Source organism: Pseudophryne corroboree, chromosome 4, assembly GCF_028390025.1.
Source record: "Pseudophryne corroboree isolate aPseCor3 chromosome 4, aPseCor3.hap2, whole genome shotgun sequence".
Classification (NCBI taxonomy): Eukaryota; Metazoa; Chordata; class Amphibia; order Anura; family Myobatrachidae; genus Pseudophryne; species Pseudophryne corroboree.
The window spans coordinates 236,184,290-236,202,733 of NC_086447.1; positions in this window are offsets into that span (position 1 = coordinate 236,184,290).

The following is an 18,444-nucleotide window of genomic DNA, read 5'->3' on the forward strand; positions in this document are numbered from 1 at the left end:
TTTCTTTGTTTCTCTCCACTAAACAAAAAAATTTAACAGAAGGAGATGAAATTTGGACTTTAAGGTACCGACAGTTGACACTTTAATATAAATGTTTCTATAGAGAAACCAGGATGGAAGCAACTGAAGGTTATTAACTGCTATTCTCTTCAGAAAAGGCCATGTACAGTATATCTTCACATTATATTAGAAAGAAATTGTCTTCAGTTGCATTGCATAGGCTTTGTTGATGAAAGGACAACAAATTAAATTACTCCAAAAGAGATCTCCATAAAATTGTGAGTAGATCTGCATTATGGGCCTGATTCACATACAGCTGCTGTGTCGATGTCCCAGCAGTTGAGTTATTTTTTGCTACTACACATGTGCGAAAAGTTCTGGAAGTATCTACTGCGCATGTGCAAACCCAAGTAGTAGATGGCGTTCGCAATAGTGTATGGCATCACTAACACTTGAGAAAGGTTTTGTGACCCCTGGTTGTTTCATGGTGGAGACTGGAAGGTGATCTAAAGTGAGCACAAAAGGGGCTGTTTCAGGGGCTTGTTATTGGACTGTCACGTCATGTCTCGGAACTCTGCTGCATTACCAATTGCAAATCCACTGCTTCAAATGCCATGTTTGGCTGGATTTGAAGAGAATAGCTAGAGAAGACGCTATGCTAACACAAATGTCAAAGGTGTGACCGATGTTGAGTTGATGTTGGAGTGATTGCAGGCCCCATCATAATTGCACAGATCACGGAGCCTGAATGTAGGTGCCTCTGTGCTCGTACACTCCACCGCAAGGTGGAGAACAAAGGTAGTCTCAAATCAGCATTTGCATATTTCTGCAACTGCTATTGAGTATTGATTTATGGAATCATATTTATGAATATTAATATTTAATATATCATATATGGTATTTAATATATGGATATATTTTAATTAATATGCGTCTATCATATATATCTGCAAATATATTATGTCAGGCTTACAAACTAATCGGCTGATAAATATATGCAGTCCTTATACATATGACTTATGAAATTATGAAGTTAAGATTCCTTAAAGAGTTCAAGCTTGAATATTACCGCTCTTTTTATATGATTATTAATTTACAGGCAGATCAAATCGTACAGAATAAGATATGCACAGTAGTGATATATATATATATACTAATATTTAGCTATGCTTCCTTAGTTGTATAACATAAAACAACATGACATAAGTTTCACAAACAGATTCAATTACTAACATAAAGTGTGTACTTGCAAGTTACAGATCCTTTCCTCAGTGGCGTAAGTTTCTTGCAGTTGCCCGGAGGCAAGAAAAATATTGGTGCCCCCCCTATATATCATCCGTGAGCCAATAAGATGCCGTTTTGAGATCCGAGTAACACAGAGTAAAACCGAACCCGCTCATCTCTAATTCTAACTATATGAAGCTACTAAAAAAAACGTTGCAACTAGGCAGATCTATGTAGGGGTCCAGCCACACACTACATAGATCTGCTCAGTCACTCACAATGCTGATTATTTCTCTGACAATTAATTTGCAAGTGTTATATCCAGGATTAGAACCCACAACCTTTTACACTGGTAGCATGCACCTTACTGATGGAGGTATCTGCTCTTGCATAGGAAGTATGAGAATTTTAACTCTATGAAGTTACGTGTAATTGTTAGAGAATTAACTTCATGTAGTTAGAATTCTCATGTTTCCTTTATAGGAGCAAATAGCTTCATCAGTAAGGTGTCTGCTTCCAGTGTATCTATAATAAAGAGGGTGTGATTTGTAAGGTGCAGTGACTAGTGGGGAAGTCGGCTACGGAAGAGATACTGGCTGCTGTCAATTAACTTAATGGATTAATGTCGCTGAACACACTGAACAGGAGGAGAGGTGCCCCCCTTCAAAGGAGGAACCCGGCGGCAGCTGACTCCGTTGCCTCCCAGAGTTCTGCCTCTGCCTTTCCTCCTGCATCTTCTTCATGACCTTCTGACTGACTTCCTTCTCTCCTTCTGACTGACTTCCTTCTCCTCCTGACTCTCAGACCTGCCTCTTTTTATGTCATATTTTACCAATTCAAACTAGCATATTCTCACAGTTTCCAATGATCTGTGATCTGTGATCATGGCTGCATCACTAATCATTACTGAATCGGGACTAATTCATATGTGGTTGGAGTTGCACCCTATGCCACAAAGTATTGGTTATCGGTACTTTGTACAAGCGCAGGACCCATTTGCGCATGTGCTAATGGGTCCTGTGACACAGGACGCAGGGCGGCAGCACGCTGTCCATGATGGAAAGTCTACTGCTGTCTTGGGGGCAAAGAGGGGGTAGCAATGGGCTCCATTTCCAAAAACGGAGGCATGTCGCTGCCATTTAGGGTGAAGGAAGAGGCCAAATATCTACATGGTTGCACAGAGATTACCTGACCTCTACAACAGGAGGCTTGCACGCCACCATGGATGCAGCAAGCTGCCTGATAATGAGTGACTGATCCAATACGGCATCCTAGGACACAGGTCGGATCAATACTGCAGCAGGAGGCATCTGCCTATAATAGATGCCTCCTGCTGCATCACCATACAGCACTATCCAAGGAAGCAGCAGTGATACCAACTCCAACCATACCTTAATTAGGCCCAATGTGCTCAGTTCTAATTTAAAGAGTAAAATCTCCAAATCTTACTTATTGGTTCCTGATACAGGAGAAGGAACTAAATATGCTGTAGTAGACATAAGTACAATGAAGAATCATCTCTGACATTTCCTCCATTATTTCCTTCATCACTCTCATGATTGACACAGAAGAAAAAATGTAGGTCAAGTTAACCAAGTGGTGGAATTACAAAAAAAATTGCTCCTTCAACTACATCCATCGCTCCACTGAAAATAATCTGAAAAGTTTCATGTTGGCTAATTGGGGCCATCTCTAGACAACCTGATCTGGGGACAAACTGACAGAGATGATGAGAACTGGTTTCCAACTTATTGCCTCTGTAAGCAGAATATATACTCATGCTGTCAGTCATGCGTGTCCAGTGAAGGATTTGTGACATTGTCTGAAGAATATAATTCCTTATACCCTATGGATTATTGATGTAAGAGACAGCAAGTTGCAGTAGTTTTGTAATTTGATTTTCATACATACTCTGAGGGGCATTGTGACTTCCTGATAGACCTTAGTTCCAGGAAATGACCTCAAATGTACAGCTGATGAACAAATTTGCTGCTACAATCAGGTCTGAATTAGGACCATTAATCTTAGGAATCTTGTAATCCCTATTGCCGTAATGTCATTTGAAGTTGTTTGGTTATCTAAAATCCATTTTTAGTCACTATTGTCCAGATACTTTTTTTTATAAAACAGATATTTTCTTAAATCTTCTTGTATTTTCACTGGATACACCTCACAGATGGAATAGAAAGAAATATGTTTGCATAACTATATACTGTAGCATTGTAACCACACAAGTACATCGTACCTTGTCACAGAAGGATGTAGACAAATAAGAAGTCTGAGCATGTACAGATGTAATATCATTCACAAGTGCTTCAATGTGCGGTACAGTTTTAGGCAACTGTCTGCAAAAAGGAGAACTTTGCTTATATTAAATTGTTTCAGGTAGCAATAAGGAAAACATTCCACAAGAAATATAACAGTGGATGGTCACATATTTTATTATACTTTATGTTTATCCAACATTTATAAGGTTCTCATAATCTTACAATGCAAACTGCATAAACAAATTATGTGCAAACCTAACAAGAAATAAAGTGCAAAATAACTTACCATTCAAAAACATGCAGTACATAGGATACAAGCCATATAAACATTACATCATATATAGTCATCATACAAACAAAACAGCACTGGCTGTAACTGAAAGTTCATTACTATGGTTTAACAAAGTGGTGGAGTTGATGCTATAGGCCCATACACATTAGACGATGTCGCTCTGTGAGCGACATCGTCTAACGTTCCCCCCTCCCGGGCCGGCCGGTCGGCGGCCGCCTGTACGCACTGAGCGATATGACCGCTCATATCGCTCAGTGACGTCACGCCCCCACCAGCCCTGCATGAAGGTCGTGGACGACAGTCCACATCCTTCATGCATGCCTGACCGACAGCGACGATCGTTGCCGACCCGCGGGGCCGCGCATCGGTCGTCGCTGGCGGCATACACACTTAATGATATAATGAGCGACGTCGCTCAAGGAGGGGGAAAATGAGCGACGTCGCTCATTATATCGTTAAGTGTGTATGGACCTTATGAGTGATGAAGGGAAGAGCACATGAGAGAAAAGGGAATACACACTAAATGCCGGTGCATGGGATGCCAGTGGTCATATGACCGATACCGGCATCCCGTTTCACAGAATCCCGACTTGGGCCGGGTAAGTATTTCTACCCTGCCCACTGCCCCTCTAACTCTCCTATCCTGCAGCCTAACCATAAACTCCCGCCCCCCCACCACAGCCTAACCCTAGCCCTCCCTGGTGGTGCCTAAATCTAACTTCCCCACCCCGCAGCCTAAACCTAACTTTCCCGTCCCTGCAGCCTAACCATAACCCTCCCCGGGGTGCATAACCCTAAACCCCTTCCCTGCAGCATAACCCTAACCTTTCCCTTCCCCTGTAGCCTAACCCTAACCCCCCCGCTAAACCTACCCCACCCCCCCACCACGGGATAAATCTAAGACTTCCCGGTATACTTACGTTCGGGATGTCGGCAGTCGGGATTCCTGTGTCGGCATTTCATCTTTTATTGGGGTTCCGGTGCCGGGATTTTGCCTGTGTGTCGGGATTTCGGTGCTGGTATTTTGAATGCATGCATCCTAACCACATCCTGGGAAAAGGAACCTGCTTGTGAGAGCTTACAATCTCCAGGAATGCAGACAGACAAGGGGAACAAATAGGGAAGAGTTTGTGAGTGAGGGGCACATAATGGGCAGTTAAGTTTAGTGCTGGTAGGCATTGAAGAGCCAGCATGAAGCTTTGGAGATAAGTAGAGAATCTGATAAGGAACAAGTTCCAGTTGCTGGGAGCAGCACAAGGGGGGAGGGAGGATCTTGGAGATGGGAGTGGGAAGCAATCATTTAGGAAGAGAGGTGGCTTTCATTGACAGAGTGAAGTGGATGGGTAGTGTCTGGAAGGAGGTGAGATCATAGATGTAGAGGAAGAGGACTGGTTGAAGGCTTTGCACGGGAATGTGAGGAGATTGAATTGGGTTCCGTAGGGGAAGAGGAGACAATGTAGAGAGGGGAAGCACAAGCAGTTTGGTTGAAGAGACAGATGAGCTGAACAACAGCATTGAGAATGGATTGGATTGGAGAGAGGGGAAGTGAGGAAAGCCAGATAAGAGGAGTTTATAAACATCTAATATATCATTTTAAATAAAATACTTAATAATACTAATTTGAATCAAGGACTGAACTGTAGAAATTTGTTGAGTAACATAACATTTTGTTTTCAGTCAATTAGTTACCCATTCTTTCATTTTTACCTGGATAGACGTTGCATGTTCAATTCCAGATTTCATCACACACTTAATAGTAATACTTTGGCTTGTCTGAAGTTCCTCATTAGCTTTTTAGATTTAACACTAATTGCAACAGCTGGGCTTACCATCACTACTCATACATTATAAAAGTAATCACCATTCATCCTGGTTCAAGATTATTCCTTTCGGCTAGATTAGTAGAATTAAAGGCATAATTCTTCTATTCGTGTTCTGACACTACGGGAAGCCGCCTACTCTTGCAAAGAGGGCCTAAAAGTCATCATGAGTGTATGCTTTAAGATAAGTTTCACATTTCTAAAACTTTAAATAGAATTAAATTACCAATTAAAGTCTGGTATGACAAAAACGTCATCATATCACTCATTTATAAATAAAGGAAATGTAGGATGACCCTGAATGGTACATTTCTTTTCACCACATATTGTGGCAATAAGATCACTTTTAAAGTGCTATTAAACATGGCGCCGTCCATAGGTTCTTTTAACCACTTAACTGGCTAATATTTTTCAAAAAAATGCTCAAATTGTCATTTTTTATTGATTGAATTAGTTTAAGAACATGTATTTAAAACAAATCGAACACAATATTATTTAAATAAGTAAACCTTTTTTTTTTTTAGAAATATCAGCACAAACATACTTGCTGATATAGTGGGCATCGATGATCGGACCATTACTCTGGCATAATGCCAGCGTCTACTTGCTGCTGGATTGGAGGAGTTCTGCAATGGAGGCTGCATGCAGGCCCTCTCTTCTATTAAAATGCCCCTTCATCATAAGTAAACTTTTACTATACACTTTGCCAACCAAGAAAAAAATCATGTGTTAGGTCTACAGTGCTAACAAACAATAAAAATGTTTACACTGTTACTGTATGTATTGCCAATGGATTGCTATGTCATTGCCACACAAATAACAAAAATTAAATTAGAACTTTTTTAAGCTGAGTTTTTTTTTTTTACAAAAATGTATTTACATAAAATTATACATTCACCACTTGTCTAAACAACAATCCACCCTGCATGGCACTGCAATGACAATGCAGCCACATCTTGGCAAAGTCTGCACAGCAAAAAATATGAAAAAAATATGAAACTAACAGCCAGCAGGCGCATTGTTATAACACATTACATTAACAGCATTTAAAATAGTTCATACAGGGAAAAAAATTCAAGCAACTCTTTAAAATTATATTACACGTACCAGGCCACCTAGATTCATATGTGTCGTGGACATTGGCATGCTGAATAACATCATTAGGGATGAGGATCTTCAGGGGCTCCTTGTATTTAAGGTAGTCCGCCTAGCAAGGAGAGCCAGAGTCTGTTTGCCATGGTGCTTTCTCCTCCTTGACCATCTTGCTCTTGATGCACTTTTTGATGTTGGCTTCTTGTGTCCTCACTTCTCTGCACATGCCCATCAACATTCACTGCTATCACCACCTTCTGCCAAATGGTGTCTTTATGCAGAGCCGGCCATAGGGGCATCAGCAGCTTCTGCTGATTAAAATGATATGCGGCATGCCTATATTCTGTATGTAGCATTTCATATGCAGATACAGCCACAGTCTCACACAGTATATAGGCATGCTGCATATCAGTTTAATCAGCAAAAGCTGCTTGTGCATCCTAGCCACATAGCAATGCAAATAAGATGCATTTTCATTAAAAAAAAGGTGCCCGATGTTAGCATTGATGCAAGATTTGTGAGGACACATCTGTATCCAAGCAGAGGCAGAGGTCACAGTGTTAGTGGAAGTGTGAGTGCTGTGTGCATGTGAGTGGGTTGGTTGTGCAGTAGTGTTTGGAATATGTGTAAGGAGCATTATATGTGTCATGTAAAAATGCATTAATAATGTGCAACATAAGTGTAAAGGGCCACTATGTGTGTCATTATGTGTATAAGGGCATTAATAATGTGCGGCATATGTGTAACAGGGTACTACTGTATGTGTGTCATTATGTGTATAGGGGCTCTAATAATGTGCAGCAAATGTGTAGGGGGCACTATGTGTGTCATTATGTGCATAAGGGCATTAATAATATGCGCCATATGTGTAAGGTACATTATGTGTAAAAGGGCATTAATAAAGGTTGTCATAATGTGTAAGGTGCATTATGTTTATAAGGACATTAATGTGTCTCATATGTGTAAGGGGCATTACTGTGTGGAATTGTGTATAAATGCATTACTAATGTGTGGCATTATGTGTATATGGTGCTCTACTATGTGGCGTTGCATATAGAAAGGGCACTACTGTGTCATCTAATGTGAATAAAGAGCAATAAGATGTGGTGTAATGTTAATAAGGAGCAATTCAGTGTGATGTAATGTGAATAAGGGGCTCTACTGTGAGGAGTAACGTTTATAAGGTAAAGTGATACTACTGTGGGATGTAATATGAATTATGGACACTATCGCAAGATAAAATGTGAATAAAGTTGCAGTACTGTGTGGCGTAATTGGAATTGGGGTTACTATTGTGTGGCCATTCCCAGCAAGAAGATGCCCCTTTTTGGGCTGTGCGTCAAATGTGCGAACTGTTCCTATTTAAAATATAGGGGTACAAGGACTGCTATGGGTGAGGGGTGATGGTGCTGGGAAAGAGGTGCAAGGTCAGAGGCAGAACCAGCGGTGGTGCTAGGGGGCACCAGCCAAAATCTTGCCTAGTGCATCATATTGGTTAGGGCCGGCTCTGTCTTTATGGCATGTGGTGGTACAGGCAGCCTCACGTCCAAAGAGAAGACAGTGGTGCTCCATTACCTCCTGGTCCAGGGCTGCATTCTCCGAATTCTAGCCCGTCTTGGTTCTGGTCCACTGCCCGGTCTTGTCGTCACTGTCCCCATCACTGACTTGGGGATCCTGCCCTGCCACCTCCTTCACCTCCACCTGTCTAACCTCTGTCCCATACATCCTCCTGACCACTGAGCTATAACACAAAACACTGGAAAAAAACACACACTCCTCTATTACCACTGTCCTAACAGCAAACATAATCAAAGAAACACTGACAGGACACAACTAAAAAAAGAAGTAAGATAGACTAATTAACAATAAGACAACAAGATAGAAAAGACAACTTTAAAACAGAATGCAGCGCTAAGAACTTGCAATAATACTCTTAAAACACACCAACTCGTCAACAACTTACCTCTGTCAACTTCTCTCACTAAACCCATGAAGTGTGGATGGTTTGGGGCATATTTATTAGGCTCTGGCATGTCACTGGCACATGTCATAGGCAAAAGCGGGGAGGGGGGGTTACAGTTGCTCGGAAAACCCCTCCTCTTGGCAAGTGGCTCAAAGTATGATAATAATAGCAATGGTATATAATACGATTACTAGAGCTGCCACCATCATGCAGTGTAAGGGGCAGAGCAGAGCTACTGTACCCGCCCAGTGGTAGCAGCTACTTCTTCCAACTTTGATGTGTGTGTGGATCTGAGCGCTCAATCACTGCACTGGACCAGAGAGTAGCTACCAGGAAGAAGAGACAGGAGCCTTACCATGAGGCGGGTGAATGTGTGTTTAGAAAATGCAATACTGGTTCTATAATGTTTGTGTATGTATTTGTTATGGTATGTTTTACCTTTTCCTGACCAATTATTTATATTGTTTAAATGTTTGATACATCCTATAATATAGACCATCTATAAAATTAAACATTAATACCGTATTCCATACAGTATCCAGGGGTGTAGTAGGGTATGCCGCGGTCGGGCTCCCGACAACCAGCATACCGGCGCCAGAATCCCTGCCGTCGGCATACCGACAGCTGTGCGAGCGCAAATGAGCCCCCGCTGCTATGCACGCCACGCTATCTGTTCTCCCTCCAGGGGGGTCGTGGACCCCCAAGAGGGAGAAAAGGTGTCGGTATGCCGGGTGTCGGGATTCCGGCGCTGGTACACTGTGCGCCGGGATCCCGACAGCCGGCAAACTGAAGACCACCTGTATTCAGTGTATAAAAAGACCAATGTTTTCATTAATGTCCAGGGTCATTACTAGGTTCTTCTCAGCTCCCCACAGACTCCCACACTTGCTCTAATGTTCCACAGAGTGGGAGATTGTGGACTTCATTTGGAAACCCCCCTTTAGAAATCCTGCATTTCGCACTGCATGTGACAGCTTCTACCAGTGAAAACATGAAGTGGTTCCGTATTTGCCCATATTTTACAAACATGGAATGGATCGGAATCATAAATGTCCAGAAGTGTTTGTCAGGTTTTGAGAAAAAACGGTTGTAATAACTAGTGATGTGCACCTGAAATTTTTCGGGTTTTGTGTTTTGGTTTTGGGTTCGGTTCCGCAGCCGTGTTTTGGGTTCGAACGCGTTTTGGCAAAACCTCACCGAATTTTTTTTGTCGGATTCGGGTGTGTTTTGGATTCGAGTGTTTTTTTCAAAAAACCCTAAAAAACAGCTTAAATCATAGAATTTGGGGGTCATTTTGATCCCATAGTTTTATTAACCTCAATAACCATAATTTCCACTCATTTTCAGTCTATTCTGAACACCTCACACCTCACAATATTATTTTTAGTCCTAAAATTTGCACCGAGGTCGCTGGATGGCTAAGCTAAGCGACACAAGTGGCCGACACAAACACCTGGCCCATCTAGGAGTGGCACTGCAGTGTCAGGCAGGATGGCACTTCAAAAAAATAGTACCCAAACAGCACATGATGCAAAGAAAAAAAGAGGTTCACCAAGGTCGCTGTGTGACTAAGCTAAGCGACACAAGTGGCCGACACAAACACCTGGCCCATCTAGGAGTGGCACTGCAGTGTCAGACAGGATGGCACTTAAAAAAATAGTCCCCAAACAGCACATGATGCAAAGAAAAAAAGAGCTGCACCAAAGTCGTTGTGTGACTAAGCTAAGCGACCCAAGTGGCCGACACAAACACCTGGCCCATCTAGGAGTGGCACTGCAGTGTCACGCAGGATGGCCCTTCCAAAAAATACTCCCCAAACAGCACATGACGCAAAGAAAAAAAGAGGCGCAATGAGGTAGCTGTGTGACGACTAAGCTAAGCGACCCTAGTGGCCGACACAAACACCTGGCCCATCTAGGAGTTGCACTGCGGTGTCACGCAGGATGGCCCTTCCAAAAAATACTCCCCAAACAGCACATGACGCAAAGAAAAAAAGAGGCGCAATGAGGTAGCTGTGTGACGACTAAGCTAAGCGACCCTAGTGGCCGACACAAACACCTGGCCCATCTAGGAGTGGCACTGCAGTGTCAGACAGGATGGCACTTAAAAAAATAGTCCCCAAACAGCAAAGAAAAATGAAAGAAAAAAGAGGTGCAAGATGGAATTGTCCTTGGGACCTCCCACCCACCCTTATGTTGTAAAAACAGGACATGCACACTTTAACGAACCCATCATTTCAGCGACAGGGTCTGCCACACGACTGTGACTGAAATGACTGGTTGGTTTGGGCCCCCACCAAAAAAGAAGCAATCAATCTCTCCTTGCACAAACTGGCTCTACAGAGGCAAGATGTCCACCTCATCATCATCGTCCGATTCATCACCCCTTTCACTGTGTACATCCCCCTCCTCACAGATTATTAATTCGTCCCCACTGGAATCCACCATCTCAGGTCCCCGTGTACTTTCTGGAGGCAATTGCTGCTGGTGAATGTCTCCATGGAGGAATTGATTATAATTCATTTTAATGAACATCATCTTCTCCACATTTTCTGGAAGTAACCTCGTACGCCGATTGCTGACAAGGTGAGCGGCGGCACTAAACACTCTTTCGGAGTACACACTGGAGGGAGGGCAACTTAGGTAGAATAAAGCCAGTTTGTGCAAGGGCCTCCAAATTGCCTCTTTTTCCTGCCAGTATACGTACGGACTGTCTGACGTGCCTACTTGGATGCGGTCACTCATATAATCCTCCACCATTCTTTCAATGGTGAGAGAATCATATGCAGTGACAGTAGACGACATGTCAGTAATCGTTGGCAGGTCCTTCAGTCCGGACCAGATGTCAGCATCAGCAGTCGCTCCAGACTGCCCTGCATCACCGCCAGCGGGTGGGCTTGGAATTCGTAGCCTTTTCCTCGCACCCCCAGTTGTGGGAGAATGTGAAGGAGGAGATGTTGACGGGTCGCGTTCCGCTTGACTTGACAATTTTCTCACCAGCAGTTCTTTGAACCTCTGCAGACATGTGTCTGCCGGAAAGAGAGATCCAACGTAGGTTTTAAATCTAGGATCGAGCACGGTGGCCAAAATGTAGTGCTCTGATTTCAACAGATTGACCACCCGTGAATCCTGGTTAAGCGAATGAAGGGCTCCATCCACAAGTCCTACATGCCTAGCGGAATCGCTCTGTTTTAGCTCCTCCTTCAATGCCTCAAGCTTCTTCTGCAAAAGCCTGATGAGGGGAATGACCTGACTCAGGCTGGCAGTGTCTGAACTGACTTCACGTGTGGCAAGTTCAAAAGGTTGCAGAACCTTGCACAAAGTTGAAATCATTCTCCACTGCGCTTGAGACAGGTGCATTCCACCTCCTTTGCCTATATCGTGGGCAGATGTATAGGTTTGAATGGCCTTTTGCTGCTCCTTGATCCTCTGAAGCATATAGAGGGTTGAATTCCACCTCGTTACCACCTCTTGCTTCAGATGATGGCAGGGCAGGTTCAGGTGTTTTTGGTGGTGCTCCAGTCTTCTGTACGCGGTGCCTGTACGCCGAAAGTGGCCCGCAATTCTTCTGGCCACCGACAGCATCTCTTGCACGCCGCTGTCGTTTTTTAAATAATTCTGCACCACCAAATTCAAGGTATGTGCAAAACATGGGACGTGCTGGAATTTGCCCAGATGTAATGCACGCACAATATTGCTGGCGTTGTCCGATGCCACAAATCCCCAGGAGAGTCCAATTGGGGTAAGCCATTCTGCGATGATCTTCCTCAGTTGCCGTAAGAGGTTTTCAGCTGTGTGCGTATTCTGGAAAGCGGTGATACAAAGCGTAGCCTGCCTAGGAACGAGTTGGCGTTTGCGAGATGCTGCTACTGGTGCCGCCGCTGCTGTTCTTGCTGCGGGAGGCAATACATCTACCCAGTGGGCTGTCACAGTCATATAGTCCTGAGTCTGCCCTGCTCCACTTGTCCACATGTCCGTGGTTAAGTGGACATTGGGTACAACTGCATTTTTTAGGACACTGGTGAGTCTTTTTCTGACGTCCGTGTACATTCTCGGTATCGCCTGCCTAGAGAAGTGGAACCTAGATGGTATTTGGTAACGGGGGCACACTACCTCAAGCAATTGTCTAGTTCCCTGTGAACTAACGGCGGATACTGGACGCACGTCTAATACCAACATAGTTGTCAATGCCTCAGTTATCCGCTTTGCAACAGGATGACTGCTGTGATATTTCATCTTCCTCGCAAAGGACTGTTGGACAGTCAATTGCTTACTGGAAGTAGTACAAGTTGTCGCACGACTACCCCTCTGGGATGACGATCGACTCCCAGCAGCAACAACAGCAGCGCCAGCAGCAGTAGGCGTTGCACTCAAGGATGCATCGGAGGAATCCCAGGCAGGAGAGGACTCGTCAGACTTGCCAGTGACATGGCCTGCAGCACTATTGGCTTTCCTGGGTAAGGAGGAAATTGATACTGAGGGAGTTGGTGGTGTGGTTTGCGCGAGCTTGGTTACAAGAGGAAGGGATTTACTGGTCAGTGGACTGCTTCCGCTGTCGCCCAAAGTTTTTGAACTTGTCACTGACTTATTATGAATGCGCTGCAAGTGACGTATAAGGGAGGATGTTCCGAGGCAACACACGGCTTGACACCAGTTGTCCGCATTTCTGTTGAAATAATTCCACACTGAAGAGCTGATTTTTTTTGTATTTTGACCAGGCATGTCAATGGCCATATTCCTCCCACGGACAACAGGTGTCTCCCCGGGTGCCTGACTTAAACAAACCACCTCACCATCAGAATCCTCCTTGTCAATTTCCTCCCCAGCGCCAGCAACACCCATATCCTCATCCTGGTGTACTTCAACAGTGACATCTTCAATTTGACTATCAGGAACTGGACTGCGGGTGCTCCTTCCAGCACTTGCAGGGGGCGTGCAAATGGTGGAAGGCGCAAGCTCTTCCCGTCCAGTGTTGGGAAGGTCAGGCATCGCAACCGACACAATTGGACTCTCCTTTGGGATTTGGGATTTCGAAGAACGCACAGTTCTTTGCTGTGCTTTTGCCGCAAGTCTTTTCTATTTTCTAGCGAGAGGATGAGTGCTTCCATCCTCATGTGAAGCTGAACCACTAGCCATGAACATAGGCCAGGGCCTCAGCCGTTCCTTGCCACTCCGTGTCGTAAATGGCATATTGGCAAGTTTACGCTTCTCCTCAGACGCTTTTAATTTTGATTTTTGGGTCATTTTTTTACTGATCTTTTGTGTTTTGGATTTTACATGCTCTGTACTATGACATTGGGCATCGGCCTTGGCAGACGACGTTGATGGCATTTCATTGTCTCGGCCATGACTAGTGGCAGCAGCTTCAGCACGAGGTGGAAGTGGATCTTGATCTTTCCCAATTTTTTTAACCTCCACATTTTGTTCTCCATATTTTAATGCGCACAACTAAAAGCCACCACAGGTATACAATGTAGATGGATGGATAGTATAGTATTATATTACTTATGGAGGACGAGTGCACTTACGACACAGAGGTAGGTACAGCCGTGGCCTACCGTACTGCTTATATATATAATATACTGTATATAACGGACCTGGTGGACACTGTCAGCAGACTGCTAAACTAGTATGAAGAAAAAAAAAACAACCCACCACAGGTACGTATACAATACAATGTAGATGGATGGATAGTAAGTATAGTATTATATTACTTATGGACGACGAGTGCACTGACGACACAGAGGTAGGTACAGCCGTGGCCTACCGTACTGCTTATATATATAATATACTGTATATAACGGACCTGGTGGACACTGTCAGCAGACTGCTAAACTAGTATGAAGAAAAAAAAAACCACCACAGGTAGGTATACAATAATGTAGATGGATGGATAGTAAGTATAGTATTATATTACTTATGGACGACGAGTGCACTGACGAGAGGATGAGTGCTTCCATCCTCATGTGAAGCTGAACCACTAGCCATGAACATAGGCCAGGGCCTCAGCCGTTCCTTGCCACTCCGTGTCGTAAATGGCATATTGGCAAGTTTACGCTTCTCCTCAGACGCTTTTAATTTTGATTTTTGGGTCATTTTTTTACTGATCTTTTGTGTTTTGGATTTTACATGCTCTGTACTATGACATTGGGCATCGGCCTTGGCAGACGACGTTGATGGCATTTCATCGTCTCGGCCATGACTAGTGGCAGCAGCTTCAGCACGAGGTGGAAGTGGATCTTGATCTTTCCCTATTTTTTTAACCTCCACATTTTTGTTCTCCATATTTTAATGCGCACAACTAAAAGCCACCACAGGTATACAATGTAGATGGATGGATGGATAGTATAGTATTATATTACTTATGGAGGACGAGTGCACTGATGACACAGAGGTAGGTACAGCCATGGCCTACCGTACTGCTTATATATATAATATACTGTATATAACGGACCTGGTGGACACTGTCAGCAGACTGCTAAACTAGTATGAAGAAAAAAAACCCACCACAGGTAGGTATACAATACAATGTAGATGGATGGATAGTAAGTATAGTATTATATTACTTATGGACGACGAGTGCACTGACGACACAGAGGTAGGTACAGCCGTGGCCTACCGTACTGCTTATATATATAATATACTGTATATAACGGACCTGGTGGACACTGTCAGCAGACTGCTAAACTAGTATGAAGAAAAAAAAAAAACACCACAGGAGTGTTTTTCAGGCAGACAAACGTATACTGGACTGGTGGTCACTGTCAGCAAAACTGTGCACTGTACTCCTGCTATAACTGCTCCCCAGTCCCCACAATTAGGCAGTGTGAGCAGTGCACTCAGCACAGATATATCATGCAGCAGTGCAGCACACTGAGCACAGATATGGTGGAGCGTTTTTTTTAAGGCAGAGAAACAAAGGATTAAACTAACTCACTGGTGGTAAACCCTGCACTGTACTCCCTAACAGCTGCTCCCCATCCCCAATCCTCCCCACATAACTAAGTCACTCAGTTTACTCTGTTCTTTTCTAATATAACGGAGAGGACGCCAGCCACGTCCTCTCCCTATCAATCTCAATGCACGTGTGAAAATGGCGGCGACGCGCGGCTCCTTATATAGAATCCGAATCTCACGAGAATCCGACAGCGGGATGATGACGTTCGGGCGCGCTCGGGTTAACCGAGCAAGGCGGGAGGATCCGAGTCGCTCGGACCCGTGTAAAAAAAAGGTGAAGTTCGGGCGGGTCGGATCCCGAGGATCCGAACCCGCTCATCACTAGTAATAACACAACTACAGTACATCTGCCATCAACAAATACTATTCCGGAAAACACGGCTAATCGTAAATTTCATTGTTTAAGTGTGTATGTCTCTAATCACTTACTGTAACTTGCTAATATTTTTTTCCATTAATTACTCAGAAATTGCCATGTTTTTATTAGAAATGTGCGGCGGGCACTTTTTGTGTTTTTTGTTTTGCTTTTGGATCTGGATCCCCGCTCATGTTTTGGATCTGGATAGGTTTTGCCAAAACCACCCTTTCGGGTTTTGGTTTTGGATCTGGATGATTTCTGAAGAAAACATAAAAACAGCTAAAATCACAGAATTTGGGGGTAATTTTGATCCTACGGTATTATTAACCTCAATAACATTAATTTTCCTTCATTTCCAGTCTATTCTGAACACCTCACACCTTACAATGGTGGTCATTCTGAGTTGATCGCTCGTATTTTTTTTTCGTAACGGAGCGATTAGTCGCTAATGCGCATGCGCAATGTCCGCAGTTCGACTGTGCCAAGTAAATTTGCTAAGAAGTTTGGTATTTTACTCACGGCATTACGAGGTTTTTTCTTCGTTCTAGTGTGATTGACAGGAAGTGGGTGTTTCTGGGCGGAAACTGGCCGTTTTATGGGAGTGTTTGAAAAAACGCTGCCATTTCTGGGAAAAACGCGGGAGTGGCTGGAGAAACGGGGGAGTGACTGGGCGAACGCTGGGTGTGTTTGTGACGTCAAACCAGGAACGAAACTGACTGAACTGATCGCAGTGGCAGAGTAAGTCTCGAGCTACTCAGAAACTGCTAAGAACTGTCTATTCGCAAATCTGCTAATCTTTTGTTCGCAAATCTACTATGCTAAGATTCACTCCCAGTAGGCGGCGGCTTAGCGTGTGCAAAGCTGCTAAAAGCAGCTTGCGAGCGAACAACTCGGAATGACCACCATTATTGTTTTTAGGCCTAAAAGTTGCACCGAGGTAGCTGTATGACTAAGCTAAGCGACACAAGTGTGCAGCACAAACACCTGGCCCATGTTGGAGTGGCACTGCAGTGGCAGACAGGATGGCACTTAAAAGAAACTAGGCCCCAAACAGCACATCATGCAAAGAAGTAAAAGAGGTGCAATGAGGTAGCTGTATGACTAAGCTAAGCAACACAAGTGTGTGGCACACACACCTGGCCCATCTAGGAGTGGCACTGCAGTGGCAGACAGGATGGCACTTAAAAAAACTAGTCCCCAAACAGCACATCATGCAAAGAAGTAAAAGAGGTGCAATGAGGTAGCTGTATGACTAAGCTAAGTGACATAAGTGTGCGGAACAAACACCTGGCCCATCTAGGAGTGGCACTGCAGTGGCAGATAGGATGGCACTTAAAAAAAATCTAGGCCCCAAACAGCACATCATGCAAAGAAGTAAAAAAAGGTGCAATGAGGTAGCTGTATGACTAAGCTAAGCGACACAAGTGTGCGGCAAAAAAACGCCTGTCCCATATAGGAGTGGTCCTGCAGTCCCACTGCACTAATGGCGGATACCAGACGCATGTCTAACACCAACATCGCTGTCAAGGCCTCAGTTATCTGCTTTTCAACAGGATGACTGCTGTCATATTTCATCTTTCTCGCAAAGGACTGTTGGTCAGTCATTTGCTTAGTTGAAGTAGTACAAGTGGTCTTCCGACTTCCCCTCTGGGATGACAATCGACTCCTAGAAGCAGCAATGGCAGCAGCAGCAGTAGGAGGAAGTGGTTCTTGATCTTTCCCTATTTTATGCTCTAAATATTTGTTCTCCATTATTTTTCTGGAGTTATATAACAAAATGCAGTACAGGAGAGCATACCTCTACACCACACATCACCACTGGACTAGACTTATACGGCAGTACCACTGGACTGGATTTATACGGCAGTACCACTCGACTGGATTTATACGGTAGTACCACTGGATTTATACGGCAGTATCACTGGACTTATATGGCAGTACCACTGGACTGGATTTATACGGCAATATCACTGGACTTATATGGCAGTACCACTGGACATATATGGCAGTATCACTGAACTGGACTTATACGACAGTACCACTGGACTGGAATTATATGGCAGTACCACTGGACAGGATTTATACTGCAGTACCACTGAATTTATATGGCAGAACCAATGGACTGGATTTATATGGCAGTATCACTGGACTTATATGGCAGTACCACTGGACATATACGGCAGTATCACTGGAATTAAATGGCAGAACCACTAGACTGGATTTATACGGCAGTATCACTGGACTTATACAGCAGTATCACTAGACTTATACGGCAGTACCACTGGACTGGATTTATATGGCATTATCACTGGACTTAAATGGCAGAACCACTAGACTGGATTTATACGGCAGTATCACTGGACTTATACAGCAGTATCACTAGACTTATACGGCAGTACCACTGGACTGGATTTACATGGCATTATCACTGGACTTAAATGGCAGAACCACTAGACTGGATTTATACGGCAG